This window comes from Tursiops truncatus, chromosome 18 (genome assembly GCF_011762595.2).
Source record: "Tursiops truncatus isolate mTurTru1 chromosome 18, mTurTru1.mat.Y, whole genome shotgun sequence".
Taxonomy (NCBI): domain Eukaryota; kingdom Metazoa; phylum Chordata; class Mammalia; order Artiodactyla; family Delphinidae; genus Tursiops; species Tursiops truncatus.
Genome location: NC_047051.1, coordinates 67,754,625 through 67,771,719, shown reverse-complemented (window position 1 = coordinate 67,771,719; position 17,095 = coordinate 67,754,625). Strand labels below are relative to the sequence as shown.

General features: G+C 37.5%; 1 protein-coding gene across 8 annotated transcripts in view; it reads right to left on the bottom strand.

The window, feature by feature from the left end:
• Positions 1 to 17,095, bottom strand: part of PCCA (propionyl-CoA carboxylase subunit alpha) — a 389,666-nt gene that overhangs the window by 214,879 nt on the left and 157,692 nt on the right. The gene's annotated exons all lie outside the window — the stretch shown is intronic.

The window sequence follows — 17,095 nt, the reverse complement described above, 5'->3', positions numbered from 1 at the left end:
CAGAAACGAGCGGATGGGTCCTGCAGGTTGTTTTCCCTCTAGACCTATGTGGGGAGTGCTTAGCATGCACAGTAACAAAACTGAGCCAGTGAAATCACTGCTCTCTCAGCAAACTGCTGATAACTACTTTGGATGATGCTGTCATGGAGATCCCTGGCCTTCCACACTACCACACGGGATACACATATACAAAAACATGCAGAGACATACAGGAATACTAACAGACATACACATCCTTATAAATCTGATCGACTGCTTACAAGATCCTAAACTTAACTGAGCTAAAATAAAGCCACTTTGGCACTGGTAAAGAGTAGATAATCTGTCTGTCATGTAAAACCTTGAATATGTTTTGAAAATTTATATTAAACTTTGGCCACATTTGCTGCTTTGATACCAATTTCTTTTCTCATAAAAATTACGCATGTTCTAAATGCACTTCACAATAGTGTCTTTATCATGACATGTCATATTTCATACACTCTGACACGGGAAAAGGTCAATGAACAAACGAACTGTCTTCCCATCTTCAACTACACTAATTGAAGGACAGGACTTAGTCATTATAATAATCTTGAAGCTTATCATAAGCAGACAATGCCATGGTCTTTAAAAAAAAAAAGCTTTGTAAAAATAAACAGATGGGATCCATAATTAGCTCTGTGTGTGTTATGAGTTTGTTTACAGTTTCAACATTTTAAGACATTTTGACATAATTTTAATGACAAATCATCACTAAAATAAGCATCAACCCTTTGTAAAATAAATGTGACACTAAGTAAAGATCTTATTAGATAGTTGAGAATATATCAATATATTTTTGGAAGCAAACTATGATTTTGAGAGAAACAAGATTTTTTAATTTATTTATTTAATTTATTTTTTCGCTGCATTGCAGCGAACAGGGGCTACTCTTCGTTGCGGTGTGCGGGCTTCTCATCGCAGTGGCTTCTCTTGTTGTGGAGCACGGGCTCTAGGTGCACAGGCTACAGTAGTTGTGGCACGCGGGCTCAGTAGTTGTGGCTCGCAGGCTCCAGAGCACAGGCTCCGTAGCTGTGGTGCACGGGCTTAGCTGCTCAGCGGCACGTGGGATCTTCCCAGACCAGGGCTCGAACCCGTGTTCCCTGCATTGGCAGGCAGATTCTTAACCACTGCGCCACCAGGGAAGTCCCAAGAAACAAGATTCTATACGATAAATATAATAAGAAAGGAACGATTGTAAAGCCCCTCTATTAGTGCTAGAAACAAATTTCATGTAAGAAAGCATCTTACCACCATAACTATTCAAGAGCTGAACCTACTATGTGCCCAAGGGCTCTATATCAGTACTATCCACATATCTTTGTTAAGTGAGAAAACATTTTTAAAAGCTCAGAGAATGATTTAGTTTCATTCTTCTGCATCTAGTGCCCAGAAAAGTACACACTATATAGTAGACAGATAAATATACATTGAATGAAGGAGCAGCAAATCCAGAGTCACACCTATAGTAAGTGGTAGAGGCAGGGTTGGAATTTATGTCACTCCAGAGGTGATATGACCTTCCTGTTCTTCCTCGTGGAAAAATGTATATGAAAGAACGTAGTTAACATAAACAGCTATATAATTATGAGCTGCTGTCTTTTACAAAATACATTATTACAAAGTCTAAAGATTTGGTCAGTCAAAAATTCATTGTAAGGCTCTGTTTCACCCTAGAAGACCTCCCTATAATATGTAGGAAAGAAAAGTTTATTAGACCTGTATTGAATAGAATCTAAAAATGGACTCACTTTAATCCAACTTAGAGTTACATAAAAGTAACAACATTTTACAGTCTTAATTAGTGAGCTTCAAGTATTTCAAAATAAAGTAAGTAGATAACTAAAATAATAACTAGCTGCTAAAGGCAAAATCATTAAAGAATTTTTAAAAAAATATCCACTTAGGTTCAAGTATTGTTAAAGTATACAAAATAGTCTGACGTACCTGAATTTTTCAGGTAACAGTAATATGTCTTTTTAAAGTAAAACAATTTTAAACATTTTTGAAAGAAATCTTTCTAAATACATTTTAATAGAACTCTGAAGTTATTTAACAGGATGTGTGAAACATTTCCTTTAGACCCTGTATTATTATTATCATCAGGAATCTTGTAAATGTAACACTGACTAAATAACCGTGTCTATCCCCCATCCCTGAGAATTTAGGCATAATTTCCCTGTGCAAGTTAAACTCAACACTTAAGAGATAAGAGCAGAGGTTACAAAGAGACAAAATGGCTCACAGGCCAAAATATAAATCAATGAATGATTTTTAAATATCATTAAAATACTATCCTCTAGCCCTTGAATAAAAATCTAGTGTTTAAAGACAAAAGGCCAGGGATACCCTGTTCTTGCCTGGAGAACCTACCCCTGCAGGACTTTGAGGCCCAAAAGTCAACCCAGGAAGAAGAATGAAAGGCCTGAAAGTTTCTGAAATGCAGAGATATAAAAAAATGACTATGAACTCTCTGAGCACACAGCCTGTTGTCCCTTATTTATCCTCAGATATTCCAAATGTTTCCCTTGTTTATCCACAGAAAATAAAACTAGTGAACTATGAAAAAAAGAAAGAAAGAAAAGGAAAGGAGAAAGGAAGGGAGGGAGGTAAGATCAATGGAAAGTAAAGGTGGATAACTGGAACAAAAGGTTATAAAAAGAAAAAAAAGATTGGCCTCTGGTAAGCCAACAAGTTTACCTTGTCGAACCTAGAAGAAAAAACGACCTCTGAAAGTATGATGCTAATAAACATCTATTCTGAGGGCTAGTATGTGGGGGGAGGGGTGGGGGACAAGGTTTCTGAGTGACTTCTCTCTGGGAAACACTGAGTTACCTGAAGTTAAACAGGCTTATTTAAGAAAAGACTCCTCAGACCCACTAATCTGTGAATATGCCTCAGGACTCTAGGAGGAGACTGTACAGCACTTATGTCACCACACACCTTCTTTTGCAGACTATCTTTATGGACTGAGACGTCCATAGAACACACGCTTAGAAACAATGCCTTTTCTAAAGGTTCAAAACACAAACATTCAAAATATAAAACTCAATTCCCTTATGTGACTCTGTGCTCACCAAACCAATTTTTGGTCTTCATACATGATTTCCCTATTCAACAGAAATGTGTGCTAGTTCCAAGAAACATATGAATGAGGGAACCAGATAGTATGATTGTGCATTAGAGATGAATATACTGACATTCTAGTATATAAATCTTGTGATTTAGTCAGCAAAAGTAATACCTAGCCATAGAGAGAGAGAGAGAGAGAGAAAATACATACACATACAAGCCCAAAAAAGAGTAAGCCCATCCAAGCTAGAATTTCTGAATCCTCAAAGGCAAATTATTGAATGGGATATATTCATCAAGTCAGTGCTACTCTGCAGGTTCTATTAGTAACTTATAAATCAGTTTGTACTGGCAATGCCCCTATCTCGCCATGAATCTTTTGTTCAAACAGATACGAACAACTACAATCATCAAATGCCTTATTATGATACATAATCACACTCAAGATCTAGAATGAGTATGTATAGTTCTATACACCCACCTACATTAGATGGTCACAGTCAGCCAGCTTTTTATAGATCTATTTGCTATTTTAATTTAGTCTTCTTAGTCACCATCAAACTGCCACTATTGTCAGTGTTTATGTAGACCTCTTGCCACTCTTACTAATTTGTTGCTTCAAATGTATTTCTCAAAAAAATAAATAACTGAGCTTATCAAATGCAATGGTGAGGTAAACTAGGTGTTGCTTCACCTGAGTTCTTGACGTATCAAATTTCAATAGTTATAAATTTAGAAAAGCTAAATCTTTCTGGCATTGTGTTGTCATTATCTACCTTCTGATTCTAAAAGTTATAATCGTAAATCCTGCCACTGCCACTGTAGTCTTTAGCCTTATTCCTCCTTAAATACAAACTAGGAAGTATCTAAAACTAATGAAGGAGAGAATGAGATATGTCCAGAGTCTCAAAGTATCTCCCTATAAGACACCTTCATTAATGACAAGGGGAGAAACACTAACACTACGGTGAGGAAATGCAAGAGATGCCACCTTTTTTTTTTTAATTGGAGTTTAGTTGCCTTACAATGTTGGGTTATTTTTTCTGCTGTGCAGGAAAGTGAATCAGTTATACGTATACATATTATCTACTCTTTTTTAGATTTCCTTCCCATTTAGGTCACCACAGAGCACTGAGTAGAGTTCACTGTGCTACACAGTAGGTTCTCATTAGTTATCTATTTTACACATAATAGTGTATACATGTCAATCTCAGTCTCCCAATTCATCCCACCCACCCCTTCCCCGCTTGGTAACCATAAGTTCGTAAGAGATGCCACGTTAACGAAGCCAACATTACCAGTAATGGGATAAACAGACATCGCATGCCTCCTATATGGTGCTCGGGAAAGAACAACAGCATTTCTGTAGTATTCTTGCCAAAAATGCAAAGCCTGAATATAATCAAGAGAAAAAAGACATGCAAAATGCAGGACACTCTAGAAAATAAATGGCCTGTGCTCATAAAAAAATGTAAAGACCATACTTGACCAAAAAAACAAAAGAAAGACTAAGGAACTGTTCCAGATGGAGAGAGACTAAAGAGGCATGGCAAGTAAATGTAACATAGGATCCTGAACCAGAAAAATGCTGTATTTTACTATAAAAGACAATAGTGAACAAGTGGTGAAATGTAAATATGATCTGTAGACTGGATGATAGTAATATGTCAATGTTAATATTCTGATGTTGATAATGGTACTGTGGTAATATAAAAGAATTTTCTTGTTTTTAGGAAATACATATTTAGGGGTAAAGAGGCACCAGGCCTGCAATTTACTCTGAAATGTTTCAGGTAAAGAAGATAGATACAGAGAAACAAAGATGCAGATATAGATACAAGGATAAAGCAAATGTAAATGTTAGTAAAGGGTGTTCAGAAATTCTTTGTAATGTTTTGCAGTTTTTCTGGACATCTGAAATAACTCTAAAATAAAAATTAATAAAAATTAAAGCAATGTCACTAGAATTTTTGTTTTTATATTGCAAAACATTATTAAAATAAAGATATCTGACTTGATCAACATTATTTTCTCTTCAATCAGAACCCTCTCATTGTGCTAAATAAAAATAATCAACAACAGATAATTTGTTCAATAATGTTTTCTCTAACTTAAACTTCTAAATACTTTATTGTGTTGATGACCTAATAATTCTAAAGATTTTAAGAATGGGTAACTAGATAACAGGCAAGTATTCCTCGAGGAGAAGATGATTCAGGCAAATTTTAATTACACACTAAAGTTAACTTCAAACGAAAATTAACAATGAGGCAAGTTTAAAAGAGGAGAAAGTTCCAAAAAGTGTGGAGAGAAGTCAGATCAATGAAATTATGTGTTACCTTGGCCACTACAGAGAAGGAGGGTGATAAAAAGTATTCAAAGTTCCTTGAATGGAGGGTAATTGTTTTTCAGGTGGTACGTGGAGGCCCAAATGCTTAGTCAAAGCAGAAGCTGTCCCTAAAAGCAGAAGACCCATGTACATACCATAACTAACATCTCTGTGGCACTGAAATTTACCAAATCCCTCCAAATGCACAAACTTGTTCCCTATTCCACTGTCATTTTACGGACAAGGTACAAGAGATACTCACAAGGGGTATAAGGTAAGTAAATATTAAGAATTTTCTAATATTCAAATAATGTTATTTTAAATTAACATAATTTAAAGTAACTTCTTTATTAAATATGTCTAAACAAGATATTACAAAGACTTAGTTTGTGAAAGCCATTTTTTGTAAGCAGAACTTTTTAAATTCAACTCAGCAAAGCAGTACAGGTATGATTACCTGTTGAAATGTGAGGAAACTGTCCTGTTATATAAAATCGGGCTTCATAATGGTATTTGGCATAATAGGTCTTTTTCGTTTGTTGTTATTCTGGCCTGAAAGGACAACTGATGTCATTATTTTTGGTTTTGCTCTTTCAGTTCAGAGAGAGTCTTTGTCCAGAACAGAATCTAACATATACCTATTAAAATTCTGAAACTCTACCTCCTGAGAATACAGGGTTTCAAAATAAAGATCTAAAGTTATTAGATTTTGATCCACAGGGCTTAAAGATAAAAAGCATGTTGGGAAATAGGCCCCAACACACCATCCCTGTAAACTCACCTTGAAAATAATGCCTATATTCAAGGGTGGCAGTGAAAACTGAACAGTTTCTATTACAGAGCTTTCCTGTTGACCCCAACACAAATAGTCAGATGAAGAAAGGATAAGAGAACTGTTTAGGCGCTGAACTGCATCTCCTCTGCCCAATTCACATCTTTAAGTCCTAACCCTTAGTACCTCAGAATATGACTGTGTTTGGAGATACGGTCTTTAAAGAGGCAATTAAGTTAAAATAAAGTCATGAGGGTGGGCCCTAACCCAACATGACTGATGCCCTTATAAGAAGAGATTAGGACACAGACAACACACAGCACAGAAAAAAAGACCATGTGAAGACACAAGAAGACGACGTCCATCTGCAGGCCAAAGAGAAAGGCCTCCAGAAGAAACTCATCCTGCCAACACCTCGATTTTAGACTTCTGCCTCCAGAAGTGTAAGAAAATAAATGTTGCTTAAGCCATCCACTCTGTGGTAACTTGTCATGATAGCCCTAGAAAACTAATACAGGAACAAATTTGAAAAGTTAAAATCTAGGTAAGAATCCAGAACTCAAAGACACCAAAATAGTTTATAAAATGCTTTAAAACAAAAAACTACTGAAAAATGCCTGACAAGTTTAACTATTCATATCCATATAACAAAAACGTCTTTCCTTCAACTTTCTAAAAAGACTCAATAAACATTAAGTGAAAGTATAACATGCCCTTCGTTATATTCTCAGTTTCCTAGGAGAGTAACTTCAAGTATCCCAGAACATCCCAGTTCTGGCTAACTCTAGCCAGTCTGATAATCCTGGCCTCTATGACTTTAAATATAATCAAAATGTCAACTTCTGGGCTTCCCTGGTGGCGCAGTGGTTAAGAGTACGCCTGCCGATGCAGGGGACACGGGTTCGTGCCCCGGTCCAGGAAGATCCCACATGCCGTGGAGCGGCTAGGCCCGTGAGCCATGGCTGCTGAGCCGGCACGTCCGGAGGCTCCACAACTGGAGAGGCCACAACAGTGAGAGGCCCACGTACCGCAAAAAAAAAAAAAAAAAATGTCAACTTCTGTCCAGATCTAAAATATCACTTCTGGCAAGAATGGAATTTTACAAATTAATTACAAATCCATTTCCCTATAATTTCTCTTATTTCCACCAATTATTCTTTCAGTCAAACAGCCCAATTCATAAAAGACCAAACTCTTTTAGTAGTTTTTAAATTTAAAACTGCTCTGAAATTAGAATATGATATTTGTTCAGTTACAGTCCATTCTCAGAAATCAGAATTTATGTTGCAATAATTTTTATTCTTTTAATAAAAGAAACAGCAAAGGATAAGAATCAAGATGCTAAAAAAGTGTTTCTAAAGCCCTCCTGGAATGTAAGGTTCCATACGATACAGAACTCTCCAACGGAAGCTCTGGTTGGATGTGGGGATATGCAGCCTCCGCAGAATTTCAACAGTTCTGTTGTACTTTTCTTCCACAGCACAGGTAGATTCCTCCTCCACTGTAGCAATCAGTATAAGCCACTGACTAAGGTCTAACAAAAGGGGTACAATTTAGCTCTCTGTTCTCAAAATGGTGGAATAGCCAGCAGACCACATTTGGGCATTTAATGACTTTAAGACCTTACTCCTTTCTATTTGGGAGTTTTCTAGGTTTTTCAATCTTTGTAGACTATAAAAAGACTGCTTTTCCAAAAAGATAACATCTAAAAATTGCCTAGATTTGGAAATTAACAATTATACACACACACAATTTGGAACGGTATATTCAAGGTCCTAATATTAATCTTAGCACAAAGGCCTAAGCAGAAATAGTTTATCAATGTAACACTTTTATCAGTTCATTTTTAGAAGAAAGAGTTCCACATCCACTTTTCTCCTAGACTCTTACACAAACACCTTTACAATGAAAAGGCTTCTTTCAAAGCAGTATTTCCACTATGTTTGTTCATTTGTAACAATAACTTTTCAGTCAACTGACAAAAGATTAATAAGAGAAAGTTATTATTAATTTGTGGCTCAGTTTGCCATCTGAAAAACAATGACTACTGACAGGGTTTATTAATTATAATGACAACAGTAATAGTAAACATGTTGGGACTTCCCTGGTGGCACAGTGGTTAAGAATCCACCTCCCAATGCAGGGGACATGGGTTCGAGCCCCGGTCTGGGAAGATCCCACATGCTGCAGAGCAACTAAGCCCCTGCGCCACAACTACTGAGCCTGAGCTCTAGAGCCCACAAGCCACAACTACTGACCCCGCGTGCCACAACTGCTGAAGCCTGTGCACCTAGAGCCCATGCTCCGCAGCAAGAGAAGCCCACGCAGTGCAAAGAAGAGTAGCCCCTGCTCGGTGCAACTCCAGAAAGCCCGCATGCAGCAACGAAGACCCAACACAGCCAAACATAAATAAATAAATAAATAAATAAATAAATAAATAATAAACGTGTTAACCAATGTTTAACAAACATAGCATGCAGGATATTACTGGTAAGATTCTTACAGTGAGGAAGAAGAATGAGTGCTTGGTATAAACCAGGCACTATTCTGAGTATTTAAATGTATTAATTCACTTAATGCTCACAATGCTATAAAGTCAGTGCTATATTACTGTCACTTTACAGATGAGGGAAATAAAGTATAGAGAAGCTAAGGAACTTGCTTACAGACACACAGCTAGGAAGGAGCAGAGTTAGGATTTACTTGTACTAAGTGAAAATAGTGGATGTTTGCAATTCATGGAAAAAATGATTAAATGAGTTCCCCATTAGTCTACTACAATTGTTCTGAACCATTCTAGGGTCTAGAACCTCACCAAATCTCTCCCTAGAAAAGTGTGGATCCAATTTCAGAGGGTCCACAGACTCCCCTACAACTCATTAAAGAGTCCAGATAACCCAGGTTAGAAGCTTCTGCTTTGGGAAGATGGCAATTCCAATATGGCTCACTCCCTCCCCACAGTCTCTATTTCCCCAGACTTAGGGAGCTGCTGAGGATACGTGAAGTGCAAAGATTTGGGGCAAAGTGACAGCCAACAACAGGTAATAGGCTCTTCTCTCTCGTGGGCTGGGCAACACTGAGAGACTAGCTTCAGAGACCGCTAGGGAAGAATGAGAAAGGCACTGGTCATGGAGACAGCTTGGCCTGCAGACATCCACGGACCCTGGAGAGAAACTCAATAAAGGCTCCAGAAGAGTCCCTGGTCTCTTCACCAAAGAGTCTGAGTCAATAAACGATAGCTGGATTCTGTCCTTGAGACAAGGGGAATGCTAGGAGACATATGCTCTTGCTGTCCTCAGGAGTAGATATGGTTCTGTCTGCAACCACTTGAAGAACACTACCCCTAGAACGTTACATCAAAGAGAAGTCAGTACTGAGCACCCAAGACAACCACAGTAGAGGGTGTACCCAACTGAGAAAGGATAAACATTTGGAATAACGATCACATATGTCAAGTGAAATAGAGCGGCTGAGGGACAGAAAAAAATATTTATCCAAAAAACAGTAAGGGCACTTAGAAACTTCGAAAGTAGCAATATAAGCACACACACACCCCTATACGCAATCAGACTTTCTGGGATAAAATAACAATTTCCCAATTATGCAATTCAGTCAATTACTTAGAAGATGATCACTGTTTGAACCTGAATTAGTAGCCTGGAAGGAGAACATAAAGAAATGATATCAAGAAACAGAGCACAGGGCTTCCCTGGTAGCGCAGTGGTTGAGAGTCCGCCTGCCGATGCAAGGGACACGGGTTTGGGCCCCAGTCCGGGAGGATCCCACATGCCGCGGAGTGGCTGGGCCCGTGAGCCATGGCCGCTGAGCCTGCGTGTCTGGAGCCTGTGCTCCGCAACGGGAGAGGCCACAACAGTGAGAGGCCCGCGTACCGCAAAAAAAAAAAAAAAAAGAAAGAAAGAAACAGAGCACAAATACAAACTGAGAGTAATCATGAGGGAAAAGATATGAGCCCTAGAGGGCTTGTCCAGAATACCTAACCTGCAAATAACAGGAGTCACCAAAGGAGAAAACTAACAAATGAGGAGAGGAAATAGTCACCAGAAGAAATTTCCCCTGAAATGAAGAGACACTTGAATCTGTACAACTGAAAAGGGCACATGGAGCAAAAGGCAGAGTTGATGGATATAAACATATACCTAGTCATGTGAAGAAGAAAAAAAAAATTCCTGAATTCCAATATTTAAGAAAAAGTTGGGTCACCTTTCAGACAACAAGAATACGTTACCTATAATGGAAGACAAATCAGAATGACATCAGACTTAACACTAGAAGCTAGAACACAGGAGAATGTAAAAACTACAAAAGACTAGAACAGAAACTCAAAAATCCTATACTCAATCAAAATATCATTCCTCTTTCACAGCTAAAGAAATATACTTGAGGATGGGGTATTTCAGAGCATATCATTCACATACTCCAGCTGAGGAAATTATATGAAAAAACTTCCTAAACAAACAAATGAACTAGGGCAGAAATCTTAAAAAAGGAGAAAGACAGAGAAGCTACAGTAAATGAGACATGCCTAGGGGTGTGTACCTAGAAGCTAAAGGGACTCTGGAAACAGAATAGATAAAACTACAAGGGAAAGTAACACATAGCCTAGAACCATTAAATTATCTCAGAGACTCTTTACTGCTGGAAAGTGGAGAGAACCAGTTATATCATCTTTACAAATACTAATGGAGAAAAGGTCTAACTGAAAAGGAGGATGAACATAAATACAATTTTAAAGGACAGAATATCTACAACTTATCAATAGGAAGCAACAGGAATAATTAGCAATTTAATTCAAGCAACAAATAGAAAAAAGAAAAAAACTGGAATATTATTTATAAAACACAAGTAAAGATGATAAAATCAAGTATTTAAAGTCAGAAGGACTAAAATTTCATACTAAAAGAAAGAGTGTCAGACTGGGTTTTTCAAAAAAAACTTATAGAACAATTAAAGCAAGTGATACAGAACAGGCAAATAAAACAAAAAGAAGCAGGACACAGACATAGAAAACAAACTTATGGTTACCAAAGGGGAAGGCGAGGAGGGATAAATCAGGAGAATGGAATTAACATATATACACTACTATATATAAAACAGGTAAAGTACAAGGACCTACTGTACAGCACAGAGAACTATACTCAATATTTTGTAATAATCTATAAGGAAAAGAATCTGAAAAAGAACATGTATATATATATACACATATATAAATAAAAAACTGAATCACTGTGCTGTACATCTGAAACTAACATGACATGGTAAATCAGCTACACTTCAAGTTTTTAAAAAATTTTTAATAAAAAATAAAGTCAAAAAAAATTTTAACTGGGATTCACATATATATACTAATATGTATAAAATAGATAACTAATAAGAACCTGCTGTATAAAAAAATAAAATAGGGCTTCCCTGGTGGCTGAGAGTGGTTGAGAGTCCACCTGCTGATGCAGGGGACACGGGTTCGTGCCCCAGTCGGGGAAGATCTCACATGCCGCGGAGATGGCTGGGCCCGTGAGCCATGGCCACTGAGCCCGTGCATCTGGAGCCTGTGCTCCGCAACGGGAGAGGCCACAGCAATGAGAGGCACGTGTACCACAAAAAAATAAAAAAATAAAAAATAAATAAAATAAAATTCAAAAAAAAATTTTTAATAAAAAAAAGTAGGAGATGCAACATGATATGAGTCAAGGTGGAATTTAAGATTAAACAACTTAAACAAGATAAAGATATTCTGTCATGATAAAAGGCAAACAGTAAGGTATTTCCTTACTGTATTTATATTACTCTCTTCCTACTTTCCAACTCCTAAACACCCTCTAACTATCACTGTCTAGGGATGTTTTTTCCTAAAAGAACAGGGGAATATAGAGCCAAAAGGGAGGTGCTTCCATTACGGGTGAAGTTAGATCAGATAATATCTAGCAGTGATTTAAACTCCAGGAATATGAAGAATAAATTCTAGTGCCCAGATAGTTGGGAACGGCTCAGACAAATATAGGAGCAACACTGGCTACAATGGGGAGCAAAGGCTGCCTTCTGAGTTTAGACCCAGGAGGTCTTCACTTTTGCCTAAACTCAGTTTGCCATGAAAATTCCAAAGAGAGCAGATGTTCGGATTTGCCCTCCTTTGGGCATCTGCCTGACCATGATTAGTGTGTGAGTGTATAACGTGCTCATGAGTGAGGGTTTCGTCAAGCCGAGTGTGTAGGTGTATTGTCCGTATTTGTGTTTACTTTTTTTTTTGATCTCATTTGTTCAGATTTTTTAATCTCTTGTGTTTCCTAGAGCTGCTCATGCCCCACCTCCACCTTTGTCTTTGCAGCACTCAAAAGTTATTTTCTTCCCATCAAATATACGCTGGCTAGAACAAGAGTTATTTCTGCTAGGCAGCATCTTACCCCCAGAGCTCTCCAGCTCTTCTGCCTAACAGTTTTAAATCGGAGATTGAAGAGTCAGTTTTTCCAAACCACCCGTTTTCCACGCTAGCTTGCGAGGCCTTTTCAATTCTTTTTGACTCCATGCGCCTCTGCTACACTGAGATAGGACACAGTTATGCTTACGGTGTCACCAGTTCCAGAGACGAAGGGGAAAAGGTGCACCAGGGCCCACCTAGCAGACGGGTTAGGTTGCTGCTGGGAGGTGGGGTGTCACTGTTCCCTTTGCTCAGGCACGCTGTTTCCAGGACCCCTCAGAAACTGGTCCCCACTCCTCTCCAGGGCTCTTCTCATCCCTCTATTCATATGCGTGTGTGTGTATTTTCCCTGTGACACTGGCAGTGACAGTAATTTCCCGCCCAGAGAGAAGCTTGTGGTCCATGATGCTCCAAGAATGAATTTCCAAGTATTTGCCAGTGGAGGTGCAGAAGCTGTGACAAGAGTGAGTCAGTGTTGCACTTTCAGAGCAACTGTATACTGCAGTAATAAATGGAAAATATCAGCAAACAAACAAACAAACAAAAAAAACACACACACAGGCAAACAGCAATAAACCTATACTGTACGTATTATTTTGTAGATATATATGTAAACATTATTACAAGTGCAAGCAAAGCTGAGACATGTATACTGAAGCAGTTATGGATGAAATTATTTAATGTCTGACATTTGTGTTAAAATACTCCAGCTATAAGGCGTAAAAGCAAGGAAAAGGAGGCATACATACAGGAAACAATACTGGCCAAGTTAAAACTGCTCTAAAAAATAAAATCTTATTTTTTAATAAATTATGAAAAACTTTATATATCTAAGACATCCTTGCATTTCTTTCTAAATAAAACAGATCCAATTTAAAAAAAAGAGAGAGAAAAGATATAGAGGAAGTGAATAAAACAACAACCTTCAATAACATTGGGTTTTCTTTTGCTTTTTTTGGTGAACTTGGGCAAGTTAATAACTTTGACTTTTTAATAGATATTACCGCATAAAATACTGAAGGTCTATAACAGAAGGGTCTAGAAAGATCTTTAAAGGCCTACCATTGAGAATGATACCAGCAACAAATGGATTCACATCTAAGTCTGAATTTTTAAAGAAAAGATAATGCCTATTATTAACTAGACCCCAGAAAAAGAATACTCCCACAGTTTGCTTCGAAAAAAATACATATAACTTTATTACTAAAATCTGGTAAAGACAGTATTTTAAAAAGAAATAAAAATATTTATATTCACAAAATCCAGCAAAATACCAAAAGGAAAATCACTATGTCTAATTAAAATGTATTCCAGGAATATAAAGGAAATGTATCAGAAGAGTCCATAATGTTAATAAATTAAAAGATAAAAGGGCCACTTCTTGCCTTATCAGTAGTAACTGGTAGATAATTAGGAATTTTGACCACAACTAGGGACAAAGAGGAGATCTTACAAGCCTTTAGAAGGAGAGAAAAATTTTAAATGATAATCAGATGCATCTCAATATCAACAGTAGAAATTAAAAGAAAGCAATATAAGGCCTTCAAAAAGTCAATGAAAAATTATTTCCAATCCAGAATTTAATATGCAAAATTCTAAAAGCAAACTTTGGAAAAAATTGTGACCTTAGGTCAGGCAAAGATTTCTCAGGAACTACATCAAAAGCACAATCCATAAGTTAAAAACTTGGTAAATTGGGCTTCATCAAAATTAAAAATTTTTGTGCTTCAAATGACACCATTAAGAAAATAAAAACGGGGGAACCTTCAAGATGGCAAAAGAGTAAGATCTGGAGATCACATTCCTCCCCACAAATACATCAAAAATACAACTACATGTGAAACAACTTCTACAGAACATCTACTGAACGCTGACAGAAGACCTCAGACTTCCCAAAAGGCCAGAAACTCCACACGTACATGGCCACGTGTCTGACAGAGTCTTGGTGCTCCTGCCAGGTGTCAGGCCTAAGCCTCTTAGGTGGGAGAGCCGAGTTCAGGACATTTGTCCACCAGAGACCTCCCGGCCCCACATAATATCAACCAGTGAAAGCTCTCCCAGAGATCTCCATCTCAACGCTAAGAGCCAGAGCCACTCAATGACCAGTAAGCTCCAGCGCTGGACACCCCATGACAAACAACTAGCAAGACAGGAATACAACCCGACCCATTAGCAGAGAGGCTGCCTAAAATCATAATAAAGTCAGAGACACCCCAAAACACAACACCAGATATGGTCCTGCCCACCAGAAAAACAAGATCCAGCCTCATCCACCAGAACGCAGGCACCAGTCCCCTCCACCGGGAAGCCTACGCAACCCACTGAACCAACCTTACCCACTGGGGGCAGACACCAAAAACAACGGGAACTACAAACCTGCAGCCTGTGAAAAGCAGACGCCCAAACACAGTAAGTTAAGCAAAATGAGAAGACAGAGAAATACACAGCAGGTGAAGGAGCAAGGTAAAAACTCTCCAGACCAAACAAATGAAGAGGAAACAGGCAGTCTTACCTGAAAAAGAATTCAGAGTAATGATAGTAAAGATGATCCAAAATCTTGGAAACAGAATGGAGAAAAAACAAGTAATGTTCAACAAGGACCTAGAAGAACTGAAGAGCAAACAAACAGTGACGAACAACACAATAAATGAAATAAAAAATTCTCTAGAAGGAATCAATAACAGAATAACTGAGGCAGAAGAACGGATAAGTGATCTGGAAGATAAAATAGTGGAAATAACTACTTCAGAGTAGAATAAAGAAAAAAAAAAAAGAATTGAGAACAGTCTCAGAGACCTCTGGAACAACATTAAACACATCAACATCCAAATTACAAGGGTTCCAGAAGAAGAAGAGAAAAAGAAAGGGACTGAGAAAATATTTGAAGAGATTATAGTTGAAAACTTCCCTAAAATGGGAAAGGAAATAGTTAATCAAGTCCAGGAAGCACAGAGAGTCCCATACAGGATAAATCCAAAGAGAAACACGCCAAGACACATATTAATCAAACTATCAAAAATTAAGTACAAAGAAAAAATATTAAAAGCAGCAAGGGAAAAGCAACAAATAACATACAATGGAATCCCCATAAGGTTCACAGCTGATCTTTCAGCTGAAACTCTGCAAGCCAGAAGGGAGTGGCAGGACATATTTAAAGTGATGAAGGAGAAAAACTTACAACCAAGATTACTCTACCCAGCAAGGATCATATTCAGATTTGACAGAGAAATTAAAACCTTTACAGACAAGCAAAAGCTAAGAGAATTCAGCACCACCAAACCAGCTTTACAACAAATGCTAAAGGAACTTCTCTAGGCAGGGAACACAAGAGAAGGAAACGACCTACAATAACAAACCCAAAACAATAAAGAAAATGGTAATAGGAACATACATATTGATAATTACCTTAAATGTAAATGGATTAAATGCTCCAACCAAAAGACATAGACAGGCTGAATGATTACAAAAACAAGACCCCTATATATGCTGTCTACAAGAGACCCCACTTCAGACCTAGGGACACATACAGACTGAAAGTGAGGGGATGGAAAAAGATATTCCATGCAAATGGAAACCAAAAGAAAGCTGGAGTAGCAATTCTCATATCAGACAAAGTAGACTATAAAACAAAGACTATTACAAGAGACAAAGAAGGACACTACATAATGATCAAGGGATCAATCCAAGAAGAAAATATAACAACTGTAAATATTTATGCACCCAACAAGGAGCACATCAATACATAAGGCAAATACTAACAGCCATAAAAGGGGAAATCAACAGTAACACAATCATAGTAGGAGACTTTAACACCCCACTTTCACCAATGGACAGATCAACCAAAATGAAAATAAATAAGGAAACACAAGCTTTAAATAATATATTAAACAAGATGGACTTAATTGATAACACAATTGGAACAGGACATTCCATCCAGAAACAACAGAATACACTTTCTTCTCAGGTGCTCATGGAACGTTCTCCAGGATAGATCATATCTTGGGTCACAAATCAAGCCTTGGTAAATTTAATTAAACTGAAGTCATATCAAGTATCTTTTCAGACCACAATGATATGAGACTAGATATCAATTCCAGGAAAAAAATTTGCAAAAACTACAAACACATGGAGGCTAAACAATACACTACTTAATAACGAAGTGATCACTCAAGAAATCAAAGAGGAAATTTAAAAAAATACCTAGAAACAAATGACAATGGAGACATGACGACCCAAAACCTATGGGATGCAGCAAAAGCAGTTCTAAAAGGGAAATTTATAGCAATACAATCCTACCTTAAGAAACAGGAAACATCTCGAATAAACAACCTAACCTTGCACCTAAAGCAATTAGAAAAAGAACCAAAAAAACCCAAAGTTAGCAGAAGGAAAGAAATCATAAAGATCAGATCAGAAATAAATGAAAAAGAAATGAAGGAAACGATAGCAAAGATCAATAAAACTAAAAGCT